Source organism: Pan troglodytes, chromosome 7 (assembly GCF_028858775.2).
Source record: "Pan troglodytes isolate AG18354 chromosome 7, NHGRI_mPanTro3-v2.0_pri, whole genome shotgun sequence".
NCBI classification, from domain to species: domain Eukaryota; kingdom Metazoa; phylum Chordata; class Mammalia; order Primates; family Hominidae; genus Pan; species Pan troglodytes.
The window spans coordinates 69,537,320-69,555,788 of record NC_072405.2 but is presented as its reverse complement, the minus strand read 5'-3'; the positions used below and the strand labels follow the sequence as shown (position 1 = coordinate 69,555,788).

The 18,469-nt window shown below is 43.3% G+C and overlaps 1 long non-coding RNA gene across 1 annotated transcript; it reads left to right on the top strand.

Moving 5' to 3' along the window:
• Window positions 1–661: 661 nt before the first annotated feature.
• Window positions 662–2,291, top strand: LOC746743 (uncharacterized). Its single transcript, XR_010159585.1, has 2 exons — window positions 662–837; window positions 1,954–2,291. It is a non-coding gene; the product is annotated as an uncharacterized LOC746743 (long non-coding RNA).
• Window positions 2,292–18,469: the final 16,178 nt, after the last annotated feature.

The following is an 18,469-nucleotide window of genomic DNA, read 5'->3' as shown; positions in this document are numbered from 1 at the left end:
CTAGTAGCTGGGACTACAGGCGCACACCACCACGCCAAGCTAATTTTTTGTATTTTAGTAGAGACAGGGTTTCACCATGTTGGTCAGGCTGGTCTCGAACTCCCAACCTCAGGTGATCCGCCGGCCTCGGCCTCGGCCTCCCAAAGTGCTGCGATTACAGGCGTGAGCCACTGCGCCCGGCCTTGCACAGTGGGTCACACCTATAAGCCCCGCAATTTGGGAGGTCAAGGTGGGAGGTCACTTGACCCCAGGAGTTTGAGACCAGCCTGAGCAACATAGTGAGACACCATCCCACAAAAAAATACATAACAATTCGCCAGGGGCAGGCCTGTGGTCCCAGCGATTTGGGGGACTGAGGTGGGAGAATCGCTTGGGCCCGAGAATTTGATGCTGCAGTAAGCAGAGATCACACCACTGCACTCCAGCCTGGGCGACAGAACAAGACCCTGTCTCTAAATAAATAAATTAAATTAAATGATCTCTGGCAGATTAGTCCACGGGTGTGTGGAGAATTTTCTAGAAAATACTATCAATGTAGGATTGTCACTTTAAAACATCACCCGCTCTCATTGGTCCATGGACAGAGCAATTAGGCAAAGCTAGGAGGCAGCCCTGAGTACTCATAAGAGGGAAAAGAAAGCAAAAGGGATGCCAGTGGTGGCAGATGCTTCCTCCTGGCCAAATCCCAAATCCCACCCTCAGCACCCACACCCTGAGCCGTGGGCAGGAGAGGCCTGAAAACGTCTGTACAAATAGCTTCCGAGAAGCCCTGGGGATAAAGGAGCCAGAGGCAGCCACACATGGTTCCCAGAAGCTGAATGCTGCGCAGACGACAGGGTAAGTATGCACTGCACCCTGCTTCACCCACACCTCAAGCCGTCCCCTTCTGCTGGGGTCTGGCTACTGCACTCGTCGTCCCCTTGGTAGCTTCACGATTTATGTCTCTATGCGGCTTCCGTTCCCCTTCCCTCTGCCAAGCCAGTACCACCATCCTTCACCGCCCAGTGCAGAGCTTCTTTCTCCAGTGAGTTTTCTCTGACCACTCCTGTCCTCACCAGCCATCTTTGTTTTTCATTCTCATGCACCTCTTTGTGTATGTCTTACACAGTTTGGGCATTCATTATATGCTATTTTAAATTGCATGCTCTTGTTTCATATGTAAGTTCCAATCTGCATGGTAACAAGGACAATACCCTATGCTCTTGCATGTTCCATCAGACCTAGCGCAGGACTACGTCCATAGTATAGGTTTAAAGAGTATTTGATGGTCGATTATTGACAGTGAGATTTCATATGCATTTATGCATTTCTGTGATACTTTTTATCACAGAAACTATGGTATGTTATAGATATGTAGATAGATGAGAAAGAGACAAAGAGAATTTCCATTTCCATACATAGGAATTTAAGTGCAAAACTGAGTCGTTTCTTCAGTTCATGGCATGTTAATTATCATAACTGGGCATTTTAAACCCCCTCTATTCTTTAATTTTATTTGAATTTTTTCCCTCTAACCTTGATCCCCATGGCATGTCTCCTTCCTCTCTCTCCACCCAATGTCATGTATAAGAAATTTGTGCCTGGAAACGTAAAAATACAATATTGTTTGTATGTGTATGCTTCTGTTAACATTATTAAAATGACATCGTGCTATAGATACTGTCCTATTTCTTACATGTTCATTCAACAGTCTTGCTAAAGATTTGTGTTCATTCATTACTTCAGCTGCTGCATGGTATTCCAGCATAAGTTCCCACCACATTTTCTCTATTCCCCAAATGATGGGTACCTAAGTTCCCTCCAACTCCCTGGGACCCAGAAAGATATGTAGGACATCTTTACTATGTTTATTTCCACATGAATCTGTGCAAGAGTTTCTCTGGCATATATTGGGATGCTGGGTCATGGCATATGCAAATATATAATTTGGCTATAATTTACCTTGTTCTCCAGAATGACTTCACCCATCCTGCTTCCACCTGCCATAGCAGTGACCAAAGCAGCTCTGGGACCACAGCTGAGCACCTCAGAAGATAAGTCCTGGGGTGATTCTTGTCATCTCCATGAAAAGGAGAAGACAAAAAGGCAGAGGCTGCTGCTTGAGGATCCCTTCACCTGGGCTGCATAGCTTCACCCATGCTGACCAACTTCCCCATTTCAAGCTTCAGATTCACAGCTGTGCTAGTTAGGGTACAACTTGTTCAGACAGCTGTTTTCATTCACATCTCCAAAGGTCCTCTACCTTAGAAGAAGAAAGAAAGAGGGAAAGAGAAATAAAAAAGATTAATTAAGAACACTGGGGCCAGGCGCAGTGGCTCACGCCTGTAATCCCAGCACTTTGGGAGGCTGAGGCAGGCGGATCACCTGAGGTCAGGAGTTGGAGACCAGCCTGGCCAACATGGCAAAACCCCATCTCTACTAAAAATACAAAACTTAGCCAGGCATGGTGGTGGGTACCTGTAATCCCAGTTACTTTGGAGGCTGAGGCAGGAGGATGGCTTGAACCTGGGAGGCAGAGGTTGCAGTGAGCCGAGATCATGCCATTGCACTCCAGCCTGAGTGACAAGAGACTCTGTCTCAAAAATAAAAACAAAAAACAAAAAAACAAAAACACACATCTGAACCCGCAGTTTCATAAATGGTAAATAAAAATGCCACGCACCACGAATGAGAAATAACGTGGCTCTGGGTTGGCGTCTCTCCCCCACCAACCAGGGAACGAATGCACCCCTTCACCAGGGGCAGCAGAGGGAGGTGGCTCTGTCTTCCTGCCTGCATCCTCCTGTTTCATCATCCAGGTTCTGTGTGGCCCAGCGGCCTGGGGCTCTTTTGTTTGCCCCTTCCCTGCCCTCCATCAGGGGTGCCTAATGGGGTTCCTGAGTGCTCTTCCGCTGTCATCTATCCCCCTCCATTGTGTCCTGAGCCCTCCACGAGCTCATGTGTGAGCTTGAAGATCAGACACCACAGACACTCTTCCCCACTCTGCCTCAGCTGCCAAACCCGGAGGAGAAGGAAGGATTGATCAGACACCAAGACAGAAAAACAGAGTACCTGAGAAAGGCAGAGAGCTGTCTCCTGCCTCAGCCCCCAGAGGCCCGTGTGCCCCTCACTTCCCTCCCTTGATTCCCACCATCTGGGGTCTACCTCTGAATTGACAAACTCTTGCTTGGTCACATCTGGTTCAAGAGAAAGAAACAAGGAGTCTGGAAACCTAAACTAATAGGCAGCACTTGGCACGCACAATAGAAGCAGCTGCTGTTTATAGCCCTTTTTAAGGGTGGCCTCGGGCCGGACCTCACACTTCCCTCCCTGTGGGGCATTGTTTTACACAGAGCATCTGCAACCTCACAATCTTGCAACTCAAAAAAAAAGAAAAAGAAAATTCATGCATCCCATGAATCTATGAAGCTATAACAAACTCTCTTTCCTGGGAGAACTTCCCAGGCCTGCTCCTATTTCCCTCTCAGAGTAAGGCAGGTCCATATGGTTCCTAATGCCTCAATTTCTCTATCCATTAAGTGGGAATATAAAATCAGCCAGTCAGCTATCCAGTTAAAATGCTATCCCGGCCGGGCGCGGTGGCTCATACCTGTAATCCCAGCACTTTGGGAGACCGAGGCGGGCAGATCACGAGGTCAGGAGATCAAGACCATCCTGGCTAACACGGTGAAACCCCGTCTCTACTAAAAATACAAAAAAAAAAAATTAGCCCGGTGTGGTGGCAGGTGCCTGTAGTCACAGCTACTTGGGAGGCTGAGGCAGGAGAATGGCGTGAACCCGGGAGGCGGAGCTTGCAGTGAGCTGAGATCGCACCACTGCACTCCAGCCTGGGCGAAAGAGGGAGACTCCATCTCAAAAAAAAAAAAAATGCTATCCCATGAAGGCTTTTTCTAAATAACAGCCTACGAAGTTTGAAACACTTCCAATGTCTAAACTGGGGGGAAAAATCGGCATGAATTCAGATTGTCAGTTCAAGACTAATACCACATTGCAGAAGAGGCAAGTAGCAAGGCCCATCCTGCTTGGTATTGTGATCCATGCCTCTTTTCTGACCCCAGGGTTTCTTTCCCCTGGTCTTGTACCCATAGAAACAAGCGTGGACTTGGCAGGCAGGAGGAATCATCAGACTCCATCAGCTCCCTTCCAATCCCCATCCTTGATTTCAGACACCTGAGCAGGCTCCATTGGGCAAGGTGGCGCCTAATTACCTCCCTTCTGTTTTTTCCCTCCTCTCCTCTCTTGCCTTCTTCCCTCCCCACCCCCTCAGAGGACAGCCTTTCCAAGAAATAACACACACACGCACACCTGGCACGGTGAGATAGGGAAGCTCACCATGGATACCGGGCTACCATTCCCACTCCGGCAGCGGCTCCTGGGAATAAGTAACTATCTCTAGAATGCTAGAAACTCCAGATGTGCACCGACTAGTGCCTTGAGACCCAGCATCCCTGTCTCATTATGCATATTTTTTTCCACAAGTTTCATATATGCATATCAAGCTTTCAGAAGGGGAAAAAATTGGAAATGGTAATCTTCCTTTTAATATGCTACCACATGCCAGCCCCGAACAGCTGTGCACACACAACATGTTGGACTGGACATGAAATATAGCCCACGACCATTTTTTAAGCATTCATTCCCAGGACTTACAAAACACATTTACTTGGAGGGAGGTCACACAGTCTTCCTTCTGCATAAAAAGGTGGCTTTGAAATAGGTACAGCCATCTGGAAACAGCCTCCTCTGCTATTGATATGTAAAATGCACATATTACACCATCTTGCTCAGGAGCATGCAGCAGGAGGCTGAGACACACACAGGCCATAATTGTTTAAATATACAGGCCTCTGGGTCTCTGCAGGGCTTACCTTGCTCTGAAAAACCATTTGCCAGCAGTGTAGGTGACTCTGAACAGGCTGGGGAGGCAATTTGCTCACAGGGGCATTCATCTGTGTGCAGGAGGACTGTCCTAGAGCCCAGGTTTGAGAGAAATTTTTTCAACACTCCACTGCTGCTCCAAGCTTGCTAATAAGAATGTCTCAGGTGCATGACTAAAAGTAGGCAGCAAACACACTATCAAAATAATGACCCCAGCTCTTTTGCTCATTATAGCCAAGCATTTGCCTCTCACCCCAAGAAGACTAAGATCCCACTCTTAAGAATGGGTTTTGTTCCACATTTACAGACCAGGAGCAACGAGTCCTATATTCCTCACTGATGTCCACGTAGTCAGGGGGATGACTGACTCTGTCAGTTTACTAACATTTGCTCCTTAAAATTAGCATTCTCCCCCTCAGGAGTATTTTCATTGCCAGAGCTTTTCCAAATACATTTTTTTTTTTTTGAGGTGGAGTCTCACCCTGTTGTCCAGGCTGGAGTGCAGTGATGTGATCTCAACTCACTGCAACCTCTGCCTCCTGGGTTCAAACAATTCTCCTGCCTCAGCCTCCTGAGTAGCTGGGACTACAGGCACCCATCACGACAATGGGCTAATTGTTGTATTTTTAGTAGAGACGGGGTTGCACCATGTTGGCCAGGCTGTTCTTGAACTCCTGACCTCAGATGATCCACCGCCCCCTTGGCCTCCCAAAGTGCTGGGATTACAGGCGCGAGCCACTGCACCCAGCCCCCAAATAAATTCTTGACCTCTGGAGGTATTTAACTTTTGTGTTGTTTCTGCCATTTTTGTTTCCTAAGCTTGTTTTTTAATCTTTGCCTTTTTTCTAAATATAAATATGTAAGGTAGCTAAATTTAAATATATATATATATATATATATTAGCTAAATCAGCACCTAAAATTTAAAATGACTAACCAAAGGGTACCAAGTTTCAGTAAGACAGGATGACTAAGTTCTGGAGGTCTATTGGACAGCATGATGACTATAGTTAATCGTATTGTATTGTATCCTTAAAAATTGCTAAGAGGGTAGATCTTCAATGTTCTCACCCCACACTCACAAAACGATAACGACATGAGGCAATGGCTATGTTAATTAACTTCACTCTGGTCATCACTTCACAAGGTATACATATATCAAAACATGATGTTGTACACCGTAAATATATACAATTTTTAATTGTCAATTATACCTTAATAAAGGTGGAAAAATTTTAATTGTATCCCAAAGAAATCTTAGAAGAAATACAGAGCTCTGAAGTAACTCAAAAGGTTAAGCAGTTAAATGCACAAATAGAGCTCCTGTTACACAGAGAGAGGAGAGGGGAGAGAGAGGGGGGAGAGAGAGGGAGGGAGGGAGGGAGTGAGGGGGAGAGAGGGAGAGCCTGTTGGAAGGAGGAGGCCACTGTAGGTCAGCCTGTCCTTTACATTGTGAAGAGTTTGAAAGAGGCTAATAAACCCAGCAGCCTATGGCAAAGGTAATTTATTTTATATTCCTAGTCATCACGTGCAATATTTTTTGCAGGGGGAGAGCAAATATAATTCAAAGAAAGTGATAAACAATAAAAACAGTACCTAGTGATGCTTCCACCCCCGTTCTGAGACTGTGCCTTCCTAGTCCCTTTTGTGGTGCGTTTCACAGCCTGTTTGCACACCACCATCTTGGAGGCTCCTACCTGACAGGCTGAGAGGGACAGCAACTCTGCCATGCTGGGAGTCAGTAGCCCTTCTTGGAGGCGACAAAATTCACATGAGATAACTAACTTCCAGGTGTGGGCACACATGTCTGCACCGGCACCTCCCAGCCCCAGCCCCTGGAAAACACATCTTCTTGGCTCCCAATCGGATCCCTGCTGGGAATAATTACTAAGTGGACAGATCTCCACCTGGTGGATTCCCTGAGTCCACGTGGAGGACAGCTTCTCCTGGGCTTGAAGTGAGAGGCTGAGCCTGCTCCACTCCCAGCTTGCACTCACTACATTCTACATGGATGAGGTCACGGGACTGCAGATGAGGTAACAGTGCAGCCTGCCCAAGAGCTGTAAGAGGTTACCATATGACGAGTCGTGTAAACACAGCGAGGTCCCCGTGGGACCTGAGGACGGCTGGACTCTGCTCCTGGCTGCAGAGTGATGGGAGCTGCGGGACTCCAGGAGACTGTCTGCACTCTTAAAAGAGCCAAATTACTGCCTAAGCTCATGTCACACCTACCCGGACATCAGTCTCCCAGCCTCAGTTGAGAGCAAGGTTCCTGCAAGAGGAGGGCTGGCTGGCCCTGTGGAAGGTGTGCATGAGGGCATGCATGTATAAATAACACAGCCCCATGAAAGAAAAGCTTTCCCAGGCAGAAAGACACTGCACTGAGGCCCGTACAGCACTCTGCAAGTATAGTGCTCCACCTCTCTTCACTCACCCGGTGGAGGTGGGTCCACCTTTCTAACATCTAGACACACCTCCTAATAGTCTCTAAGTTAGAAACGTGCTTGGGAAACAAGCATTTTTTAAAAAATCAATAAAGAAATTCACGTATTAAAGATCTTCTAAACAACTATAGAATGACAGATGCATTTCCAGAGGTGGAACAGTCCTGCTCAATGGTTCCAGGGTCCTGTACTTCTCAAGGTCAGAATGTTCTTTCCAGGGTCAAATTGGATTAACTAAATTTGGCATCTATCTCATGTATTCCTTATTTATTTCTTTTATACTGAGCCCTACCAGGTACCCAACACTGTAGAAATCCCTGGGAATGTTGTAGAAAACAGAAGGTCACATGCTAACAGACAGTCTAGGAATGCTTACAATAGAGGGGCACATGTGTCATGGAGGGGAAATGTGGGAGCCACAGAGGCAGAGGGCATGGGGAGGCCAGCCAGAGAACCTTATTAAGTTGAGACCAGATCAAGAGAGTCACAGTAAGAGTCACAGCAGCAGTGGAGAGGCTAGCTAACATTCACAAGGGGTTAGGGGTTTCTCAGTGCTGGGTGTTACAGGGCACATCACACACCTTGTAACAATTCTGTGAAGTGAGGTCACTGTGATCCCCATTTTACAGTGCTCATGGAGCTTACAAGAAGTTAAGTAACTTGCCTGAGGAAGTAGTAGAATCAGGATTTGAACCAAGAGGGTGAGACCCCAGAGCCTGCACTCCAGAATCACTCCACCCCAAACACTATCAAAGGGACACAAAAACAAGCAGACTCTCATAGCCACGCATGGGGCTGGTGCCCTACCAGCAACAGAGGCAGCTGGGCAGGCAGGCAGGCAGGGAGGGGAGACCCTGGCAGAGGAGAGCTAGATGATGGGGAGGGTATTTTATGTGTGTGTGTATATGTGTGTGTGTGCATGAGTGTGCATACACATGTGTGCATAAGATTGAAAGACAGAGAGATTTTGCAAGCATACCAAAGAATTTGAAATTTCTCCTAAGGGTCATGGCAAATTGTTTGCTATGGGTTGAATGTGTCCCAAAAGTTCACGTGTTGGAAACTTAATCCCCAATGTGACAGTGTTGGGAAGTGGGGCCTAAAGGGAGGTGTTTAGGTCATGAATAGATTAATGCCATTATACAAATGGAAGTGGGTGCACTCTCTTGTGCTCTGGCCCTTCCACCATGAAATGACACAGCAAGAAGGGCCTCACCAGATGCCAGCACCTTGATCTTGGACTTCTCAGCCTCTAGAATTGTGAGCCAATAAATTTCTGCTCACTATAAATTACCCACTCTCAGATATTCTGTTATAGGAGCACAAAACAGAATAAGACATCATTGAAGTACTTTAGGCACATTAACATGATGTTCAGACTTGTTTGAAACATGGCTCTGGCTGCCATGTGGAAAATGGGTTGGAGAGCAGTGAAGGGTGTGTTTGCAATAATTCAACTGAGGGATGATGGCCAGAATTGAAAAGGAGTGGTGAGTACACTACCAACACAGGAAGTCAAGCTCTATGCAGGAGGTAGAATCTGCAGGTCTTGGTCATGGATTGGACCTGAAGTGGTGTGAGGGTGAGAGAAGAAGGAAGGTGGAAGAGGGAGAAAGATGTTTTCTGATGGAGCTGCAGGATGCTGGAAGAAGATCAGGTTTGGAGGTGCCCATTAAGCACTCAGACATGCAGATCTGAAGCTCAAGAACAAGATCTGGTCTGAAGATAGAGATTTAGGAGCCATCAATATGACCTATTGCTCAATGAGAACCTTGTTCCTTAATGCGACAAAAACATCACTAATACCCCATTCCTTTAACTTGCATTTTTTGTGATGCTATAGAAAGGCACACTCTCCCCCACTGGAATACAAGCTACATGAGGACAAGGATTTTTTTCTCTTGTTCTCCTCTTATTTCCCAGTGCATGACATATGGGACATAGAAAATGATCCATAAATATTGTAGAATAAAAGAACTAAAGGAAAATGCTTTCTAAAATAAACATGTAAAAATGATACAAGAAGAGTTTTAAAAGTTTTAAAGCATACCCAAAAATTGAAGATTTAAATTCTCCCTCAAACCTTTGCCCCTCAGACCCACCACATAAGATGAGGAGATAATCGTCCCTAGGGCTCATCATTCTCCCATCCTTGGTCACCTGTGTGCTCACTTCTACAGCATCAAGATTTATAACTATATTTGTCCATATGCTGTATTATTTATAACTATATTTGGGCCTTTATTGTTTTGTTAGCATAGATTGACTCTAAAACTTTGAAGTTGGAAACCACATCTATAATACTACCTTTATTGCATAAATATAATCTACTGCAGTGCTTAGGAGTGTGCTTTTTCTCATAGGAAAGTCAGTACATAACACACACACAAATGGTAACAATTAGAAGTAATGGATACATTAATTGGCTTCATTGTGGTGGCCATTTCACGATGTATACATGTATCAAAACATCAAGTCATACATCTTAAGTATATACAATTTTATATGTCAATATCTTAATAAAGCTGTTTTTAAAAAACTTCAATATAGTAACCATACCATATATCACTAAGCCTGTACTGTCTATAGAAAGAAGTACCAGACATCAAGATCAAATACTTTCTGTTTAATTAAATTAAATCAACTGCTGTCATGCCACATTTCAGCTTACTTCATATTTAAACTATAAATTTCTTCTGAATATTTATTTTTCCCACGATTGCCATTACCTTACTATTTTCTGATTAACAGAAGACATATGTCCCCATCTTATCATGAAAATCTCCCAGGTTCTTCATTATATCAGGTGTGCCATGTAATCCCCTTTCTCATTCAACCCATTCTTGGGCCCTCAGCTCTCCTGTTGTAATTTGGACCAATTGTTTCCTAAGACTGCTGCACAGCTGTCATCCCCGGGCTCCTTTTCATTGCACTCCTAGGCTAGTCCCACTGTTTCTCAGATTCTCATTTTCTTTTTTCGTTGAGACCTTTTCGTTTCAATTTTGCTATGCCATATCTCAGCCACACTCACATTCTCTCTGACTTCTGAAAATACCAAAAATGTTCCCCTCCCCTGCCTCAGATCTTTCCATAGCTTGTTCCTTTATATCATTCAAGTCAGGTTTAAATGTTGCCTCCTCATCCAGCCCTCTATCCATCTAAAACCACAACAATAAAAAAAAAAAAACCTGTTTGTCATTCCCTATTAAAACAACTTCTTTCATCTTCAACATAACACTCTCATTATCTAATATTTTTATAATTTTATTCGTGGTTTTCTTTTGGTTTTTTTTTTTTTTTTTTTAAGACAGAGTTTCATTTTTGTTGCCCAGGCTGGAGTGCAATGGTGCGATCTCGGCTCACTGCAACCTCCACCTCCCAGGTTCCAGCAATTCTCCTGCCTCAGCCTCCCGAGTAGCTGGGATTACAGGCATGTGTGACCACACCCAGCTAATTTTTGTATTTTTAGTAGAGATGGGGTTTCTCCATGTTGGTCAGGCTTGTTTCAAACTCCCAACCTCAGGTGACCCACCCGCCTTGGCCTCCCAAAGTGCTGGGATTATAGGCATGAGCCATCGCGCCTGGCCTATTTATTTTATGTCCCTTTCAATTAAAATACCAAGTCCAGGCTGGGCGCGGTGGCTCATGCCTGTAATCCCAGTACTTTGGGAGGCCGAGGCGGGCAGATCAGGAGGTCAGCAGATCGAGACCATCCTGGCTAACACAGTGAAACCCCATCTCTACTAAAAATATAAAAAATTAGCCAGGTGCGGTGGTGGGCACCTGTAGTCCCAGCTACTCGGGAGGCTGAGGCAGGAAAATGGCGTGAACCCGGGAGGCGGAGCTCGCAGTGAGCTGAGATCGTGCCACTGCACTCCAGCCTGGGTGACAGAGCAAGACTCCGTCTCAAAAAAAGAAAAAAAAAAAAAAAAAACAAGTCCAAGAGAGCAGGGGTTTTTTTTGTTTTTTTTTTTTTTGGTTGTTTCCACCTGTGAATTCTAGGCCGTAAGACAGTAAGAGACATATAAAAGAGGTTCAATGAACACAACTGAAAAGGCTCTCAGATGGCCACATTCACACACAATACCCAAGTCTCTTCTGTGTATCCTCTGACATGACAGAAGGGAGGTCAGAATCTTACTATCTCTATTCTGAAATCTTGCTACCCTGAGACCATAAGCTCTCAGAGAGAAGAGTAGCTATAAATTGGTGTGACAGGATGCTAAAGGACTAGAGAAGATGCTTAAAGAAAAACAGATGGTTGTCATTTAGCTAATTGTTAGGTTTTGTTTAGCTAAGAGGGTATGTAAGCCAAAAGAAAGAGAGAAATTGTTGGGTTTTGCTACTAGAACTATTTGTTTTTAAAATCCCTCCCTTGCAAAGCATTAAAATGCTGGATACATTGCAATATTAAGTGAATTGGTTAACTCTCAAGATAATAAGGGAAATCCCCAGAAACATAAAGTAAGACAAAACAAGATAAGCCATGAGCAAAAAAGTAAGAAAATCAGGAGTCAGGGCTACTTAGGAAACAAAGGCAATATCAGGATTCTAGAGCAGTGTTGGCAAGCTACAGCATACAGGCCAACCACCTGTTTTTGTAAATAAAGTTTTATTGGCACATAGCCATGCCCATTCATCTATGTATGGTCAGTGACTGCTTTTGTGCTGCAACAGCAGAGTTAAGTAGTTGCAACAGAGACCATATGGCTCACAGGCCTAAAATATTTACCACCTTACCCGTTCTGAAAACTTTTAATAGTTGTTCAGGGAAATGATGTCTTTTGGGCCTGTACAAAGAAAACGAGAAACCCGAGACTCACATATAGTTTAGATCTTCAAAGGGACACACCCTCCAGGGAAAAAGTGGACTAGAAAAAAAAAAAAAAACTGTTGGTAAAACAATCCAGAGGGAAATCTACCTTCACCACAGCTTCAAGTAAAAAATATTATTAATAATAATAATAGTAATAATAATAATAAAAACAATAATGATGGTCTCCCCTGAAAAGTTTTAACTATGAGACTGCTAGTTACAACTTTTACATAGGTCTCAGGTTCAAATTTTTACTGTCTAGTGAATCTTGAAAACTCCAAACACAGAAAATAAATGTCTGGCAGAGGGAAGTGCACATCTCCAGAACAAAGCATTCATTACACAGTTACATGAGGATTCCCAACAGTTTAAGTTCAATTAAATATGTTTTAAAAAGAGAAAAATTTTACCAAACCTCAAGACAGCCAATGACTATAAGTGGAAGTCAACAGAAACAGCAAGTGTGATTGAAACTCCAACAACTTCAAATATTAGAATTATCAGATATAGAATATAACTACGTATGATGTGAAGGTAATTAATGCCACTGAATTATATACTTAAAGGCTAACATATTAAATTTTATGTTATGTATTGTCTTAGTTTGTTATCTGCTGCTCTAACAGAATATCATGGACTGGGTAATTTGGTTTTTAAAGTTATTTGGCTCACAGTCTGGGGGTTGGGAAGTCCAAGAGCATAGCACTGGCATTTGGCAAGGGTCATCCCACGGAAAAAGGCAGAAGCAAGCACACAAGATGGAGACCAATCAGGCCAAATTTCTTTTTAACAGAAACCCACTCCTTCCATAACTAACCTCCTCTCACAATAATGGCATTAATCCTCTTCATGAGAGCGAGCCATCATAACCTAACACCTCTTAAAGGCCCTACCTCTTAATGCTGTTACAATGGCAATTAAACTTCAACCCAAGTTTTGGTGGAGACATTCAAACCATAGCATATATATTTTACGATAATAAAAACACAAATATACTTGTGTATTTTTGTATCAATTTTTTTCTATGACTTTTTATTTCCTTCAACATTCATAAATATAAGCATAAATATAAATATATATTTTACCATAATAAAAACACAAATATATGTATATATATTTGTGTATATATATATTTATGTGTATATCTGTATATATATATTTGTATATATATGTTTGTGTTTTTATTATGGTTATATATAGAGAGAGAGATATTAAAAGAAATAAAAGATGATAGAAAAAAATTAATAAGAAAAAGAGGACTATCAAAAATGATCAGATTTAACAAAGAACCAAATAGAATTTATAGAAATAAAACTATATCTAATTAAAATAATATGCATTAAACTACATATATATATATGCATGTACATGTGTAGATGAAAGATACATAGATGAATGAATGCAAAGATAAATAAACTAATAGATAAGTGAAGCAGCAAAATAAACATGAATGACTAAAGAATTTGTGAACTGAAGACAGATCTTAAGAAAACACTCAGAATGCAGCAAGAAAAAGATGAGAGAATACAACGAGTAAGAAAAAGGGAGGAAAGAATGAGAAGTTCTAACATACACCCAGAGTCCTAGAAGAAAGAACAGAAAAAATGGGAGAGACATCCCAAAAAGATAATGGCTAAGGAAATTCTAGAACTAATGAATGACATGAATCCTCAGAGACAGGAAGTATAATGCAGGACAAATTTCCAAATATAGCTAGGCACCTCAGCTCACACCTGTAATCTCAGCACTTTGGGAGGCTGAGGCAGGAGGATTGCTTGAGCTCAGGAGTTTGTGATCAGCCTGGGCAACATAATGAGATCTCAGCTCTACAAAAAAATTTAAAAATTAGCTAGGTGTGATGGCATGTGCCTGTGGTCCCATATACTCAGGGTGTCAAGGTGGGAGGATCACTAGAGCCCAGGAGGTCAAGGCTGCAGTGAGCCTAGATCATGCCACTGCACTCCAGCCTGAGTGACAGAGTGAGACCCTATCTCAAAAAATGATAATAATAATAATAATAATAATAGTCACACACACTAGGCACATCAGGTGAAGCTGTAAAACACCAAAGCAAAAGAGAAAATGGTTTAAGTCACATGAAATGAAAGATAGCTCATCTACTACAAAATGACTATAGTCTGACAGCAGACCTCTGTCAGAAATAATAAAGCACAAAGACAATGGAATCATGTCATCAAAGGCTGAAAAAAAAATTGTCAATCTAGAACTGTGTCCTCAGAAATGTTACCTTTCAAGAATGACAGCAAAATAAAAACATTTTGGTGAAACAATAACCGAGACAGTTTACCACTCATAGCTTCTCATGAAAGAAACATCTAAAGGATGAATATGTGGAAGAAGGAACATGATCCTTGCAGAATGCTCTGTTAGAACAAGAAACACTGAGCTGAATTGCTCAGAGAATAGAGTGTTTTGAAGCAAGAAAAGAAAGGGAGATAAGAAAGCTGGTAAAGAAAAATGCTTTTTGAAAATCAAGAAATATGTGTAATGGGGGTGTTTTATTGTATTTTTGCAGTGTGAAATGCATTGTGGATTCTTCCTGTTGATGTTCACAATATCTTCAGTAAAATATATTGTATTAGTCTGTTCTTACACTGCTAATAAAGACATACCTGAGACTGGGTAATTTATAAAGAAAAGGAGGTTTAATGGACTCACAGTTCCATCTAGCTGGAGAGGCCTCACAATCAAGGCAGAAGGCAAAAGGCACATCTTACATGGCAGCAGGCAAGACAGAATGAGGACCAAGCGAAAGGGGAAACCCCTTATAAAATCATCAGGTCTCATGAGACTTATTCACTACCACGAGAACAGTATGGGGGAACTGCCCCCATGATTCAATTATCTCCCACCAAGTCCCTCCCACAACACGTGGGAATTATGGGAGCTACAATTCAAGATGAGATTTGGATGGTGACACAGCCAAACCATATCATATACATTTCTCTTAAGTATTTTGTGGTGTTGAGTCTTTTTCTTGAGATGGCATCAAGAGCCAGATAAACGTTCAATGTGTACATAAAGCATGAGCAGGGTTAACAGGTCCTATATGTTGGGTACTGATAAAGATGTGTACCCTAGCTCTAATAGGCACAGCCTAAGGGATTTCTGGTGGGAGCTACTGGCATTATTTCCACAGGGCACTTTCATGTTTTTCTCTCCATACCACTCACCATCAGCAAAAGGGATTACTCACTAGGTTGGATTATGGAGCAATCTTGTTACTCACCAGGATGACTAGGGTTGTACTATGTTTTGGAAGAAAAGTTAAGCAGCACCTCCATTTCCACCAAGGCCAGGCCTCGGCATTGCTGATGGCAGATTCCAAGCACAACCTTAGAAGAAAAGGGAAGTGAAAACTCATATGACTAGGCACCAGGCACTATGTTATGTCATTTAGCCCTCACATATAAGGTATATAGGACTACAAGGTAGGTATAGCTATTACATAGTGGGAAGGAGGCATGAAAAAGAGAGACAACAAAGTGTAATACACCTTACCAATTGAAAATAAGTTTGTTCCTAATAATTACATTTAAAACCAATACATATTTGATGAGATCAATGATCTAAGAAGTTTTCTAGCTAGAGGCAACCTGACTATTGCCTAAATCAAGGGTTAGCAAACTACAGCCTGTGGCCAAACCCAGCCTACCACCTGTTTTTGTACAGCTATGAGTTAAGATTGGTTTTTATATGTTTATAATGGTTGAAAAAATCCACAAGAAGACTATTTTGTGACAAGTGAAAATTATATAAAATTCAAATTTCAGTACCTGCTATGGTAATGAATGGATAATGGAAGGTTATGGCCACCTTTCAAGCCCCAGAGGTCGTTGCCCTCACTCTAATTTTGATGATTCATGTGTGACTTATTTAATTGTTATCTATTGCAGATATATAAAAGAATGCTTTTATTCTTTTTTTAAGAATCTAAATTCAAATCGTCTTTAATATTACCAAGTTTCTACTCCCATCACCCTTCAGAACATTGACATTTTAACTTTTTGACCTACCCCAAACCCTCCTGCTACTTCCCAGGATACAAAAAGCACATCTGCCACACAGCTGGGTGCAATGAGGAGCCCCCACGCAACAGTGCATTGAAAACTGGTTTGGGAGAACTGAGGGTTAAGTGAAGTCCCCCAGGAATTCCAATCTGTTGCAGGCTGCTAATTCAGAAGCTGCCTGGGGCCTAGGTCTGAATATTTGTATCCCTGAAAATTCACATGTTGAAGACCTAATCACCTCTGTGTTGGTACTAAGAGGTAGGGTCTTTGGAAGATGATTAGGTTATGAGAGTGGAGCCCTCATAAATGAGATTAGTGCCCTTATAAAAGAAGGCCCAAGCCAGGTGTGGTGGTGCACACCTGCAGTCCCAGCTACTCAGGAGGCTGAGGAAGGAGGACTGCTTGAGCCTGGGAGTTCGAGGCCACAGTGAGTGATGATCACACCACTGTGCTCCAGCCTGGGTGAAAGAACAAGACTCTATCTCTAAAAAGGAAAACGAACAAAATGAATAAATAAAAGAAGCCCCAGAGAGCTGCCTTTCCTGTTCCATGATGTGAGGACACAGCAAGGAAAAAAAACCAACCATCTATGAACCAGGAAGCAGGCCGTCGTCAGACACTGAACCTGCTTGTTCCTTGACCTTGGGCTTCCCAGCCTCCAGAACTGTACAGTACATTTTGGTTGTTTATAAGTCACTCAGTTGATGGTGTTTTGTTATAGCAGCTGGAAAGGACTAAAACAATACCATAAAAATTTTATTGGAACACAGCCATACTCATTCATATACATATAGTCTAGGCTGTTTTTGCACTATAAGAGCAGATTTCAGTAGGTGTGGCAGAAATAACAGAGTAAGGGATGAGCAAGGCATAAGGAAAGAGGTGGAACTATCATTCCAATAGAAGTAGTGCCCACATGGAAACAAGCACCCCAAACACCCACACGCACTGCATATGCCCCAGTGCTCACCTCCTGCTTCTGCTGCTCTGTCTTCCTAATCCCTCCCTTTAGTTCTGAAGCATGAAGTGCTCCCATGACTTCCCCATATTTCTCATGCCTGCTAGAAGGCCTTGACCACAAAGCTACATATTTGCCTTGACCATGGCCACAAGCCCCGTGTGGCTCCCACTGACGCAGCTGACTCAACCCTGGTCTGGATGGCCCGTTTGCAGAAGGCACTTGGTTTGGCCGCAACATGAGTCATTCTGGATAATTATAAGAATTGATAAACTCTGCAGGAACCAAATTCTGCTCTCCCATGAACTAATGCTTCTGTCCTGGTCAAGGTGGATAATGGAAGGTTATGGACACCTTTCAAGCCCCGCAGAGCTCTGCAGCTCCTCTAGCCACTTGTTTCCTTCAGGAGGCCACAAATATGCCCACCCCAAATTTGCACTCCAGCATACCTTTCTCTCCTGATATAGCACAGTCAGTGGATTAAGACGGACCTGGTTTAAATCGTAGCTCTCTCACTGGACTGTGTGACCTCGGAGAAGCCACCTCACTTCTCTGAACCACAGCGTCCTCACCTCCAAACTGATGATGGCAAGCCCCCTCTCTAGAGTGTTGAAGTTGGCATGGCAGGCAAGGCTTCCTGGTGCTTTACCTCAGCCCCACCTCCCCACACCCTCCCACTTCCCTGCCCACTGGAACTGCTCCCTATGCCTCTGCCTTGCTTTGGTCACTTCCTTTCTTGTTTGCATTCCTCTGCTTTTCCTGCCTTCTGTCCTTTCAGTTCCGCTTCCCTGGGAAGTTTCCAACACCCAGGATTTCCTGAGTGCCATTTCCCTGTACTGTGTGGCCACCCTGCTTACCTATCTCATAGCCCTCACTCCAATGCTTCAAAATTATTTCCAAGCCTCCCTGACTGCCTCATGAGGTCCTCCAAGGTGGGAAATTTGATTCCTTGTTTGCCATTTCCAAACTCACTGCCCGGCACATTGGACTCTAATGAAGGCGGAGGGGACTAGGATAGGGGTGTTCAAGTCACAGCATTCTTGAGTTCTGGAAATCGAGACAGTTTGTCCCTTCCATTGTCTATAACTCTGCAAAATCTGACCTCTTTGAACTGAAAACTGCCCTTAAGGGCACTGTGACACAAGCCATGGCAACTCAGCAGGAAGCCTTGTGTGCACCCCACCTACGGGCACTGGCTCTGCAGCTCCAGGTTTCAAAGGCTGAAAACTGGGGGCTGTCTATCCTACAGCCCCCGTCACGTGTGTGTACAATCGGCGACCTCTCCAATACAAACAACCCAGGAAAGACAATACCAGTCTGTTCCAAAGAGAGAGGAATTCTAA